Source organism: Oncorhynchus kisutch, unplaced genomic scaffold, assembly GCF_002021735.2.
Source record: "Oncorhynchus kisutch isolate 150728-3 unplaced genomic scaffold, Okis_V2 Okis06b-Okis10b_hom, whole genome shotgun sequence".
Classification (NCBI taxonomy): domain Eukaryota; kingdom Metazoa; phylum Chordata; class Actinopteri; order Salmoniformes; family Salmonidae; genus Oncorhynchus; species Oncorhynchus kisutch.
In genome coordinates this window covers 18486493-18487768 of record NW_022261983.1, presented here as the reverse complement: position 1 = coordinate 18487768, position 1276 = coordinate 18486493, and the positions used below count along the sequence as shown (strand labels likewise).

Sequence of the window (1276 nt, the reverse complement as noted above, 5' to 3'; positions counted from 1 at the left end):
ATCCGGTTTGGTGGTGGTCCCTGGAGGATTTTAAGGGACCGTATATATGTGGACCACCACAACAACAACAACGACAACAGGTTATGGGGCGGCTGCATTAAAGAACCACCACCGGGGTTCTGGTTGTGTTCTGATCCGGGTCGCTGACCCTGTGAGGTGGACGGTTTGGTTAGTGGACTGGTTCTGCCGTTGTAGGCAGGGCTAGGTTCGCTGTAGCACAACAACTCAAGCATCAATACTTTACAATGTTTACAATGTTGTTTACAAACTTTACAACGACCAGGAATGTTTACGCTACACAATATTACAGTACTGTATGTATAACTGTGTACTCTCTGGTACTAACAGGTATAACTGTGTACTATGTAGTACTAACAGGTATAACTGTGTACTCTCTGGTACTAATGGGTATAACTGTGTACTATGTAGTACTAACGGGTATAACTGTGTACTCTCTAGTACTAATGGGTGTAACTGTGTACTCTCTAGTACTAATGGGTGTAACTGTGTACTCTCTAGTACTAATGGGTATAACTGTGTACTCTCTAGTACTAATGGGTATAACTGTGTACTCTCTAGTACTAATGGGTATAACTGTGTACTCTCTGGTACTAACGGGTATAACTATGTCGTACTAATGAGTAACTGTGTACTATGTAGTACTAATGAGTATAACTGTGTACTCTCTGGTACTAACGGGTATAACTATGTCGTACTAATGAGTAACTGTGTACTATGTAGTACTAATGAGTATAACTGTGTACTATGCATCATATCTGCTGTGCAGACTACCTCTAGGGGTGTTTTAATGGATAATAAATATGGCGTATATATTTCAGCCCTGTGTCTTCCTGTCGGTCTGTGTGTTGCTGTTAGACAATATGTTATTCTCTAATGCTCCTTATCAGTTAACAACAAATTCTTATTTTACAATGACGGTCCTACCCCCCCAGACAGAGACGGACAGACAGACAGATGGACAGACAGACGGACAGACAGAGAGATGGACAGACGGACAGACAGAGAGATGGACAGACAGACAGAGACGGACAGACAGACGGACAGACAGACAGAGAGATGGACAGACAGTGAGACGGACAGACAGACACAGAGAGACAGACAGACAGAGAGACGGACAGACAGACAGTGAGACGGACAGACAGACACAGGCAGGCAGACAGACGGACGGACAGACAGACAGAGACGGACAGACAGAGAGACGGACAGACAGAGAGACAGGTATAACAGACAGACACAGAGAGAGAGAGAGAGAGAC

General features: G+C 44.2%; 1 protein-coding gene across 2 annotated transcripts in view; it reads left to right on the top strand.

Annotated features, from left to right (window-relative positions):
• Positions 1 to 838, top strand: part of LOC116359993 (suppressor of cytokine signaling 1-like) — a 6262-nt gene extending 5424 nt beyond the window's left edge. For both annotated transcript variants that reach the window (XM_031814335.1, XM_031814336.1), the window contains exon 3: positions 1 to 838. This exon is cut by the window's left edge and continues 644 nt beyond it. The gene's annotated coding sequence lies outside the window, so the exon portion shown is untranslated.
• The last annotated feature ends 438 nt before the right edge of the window (positions 839 to 1276 follow it).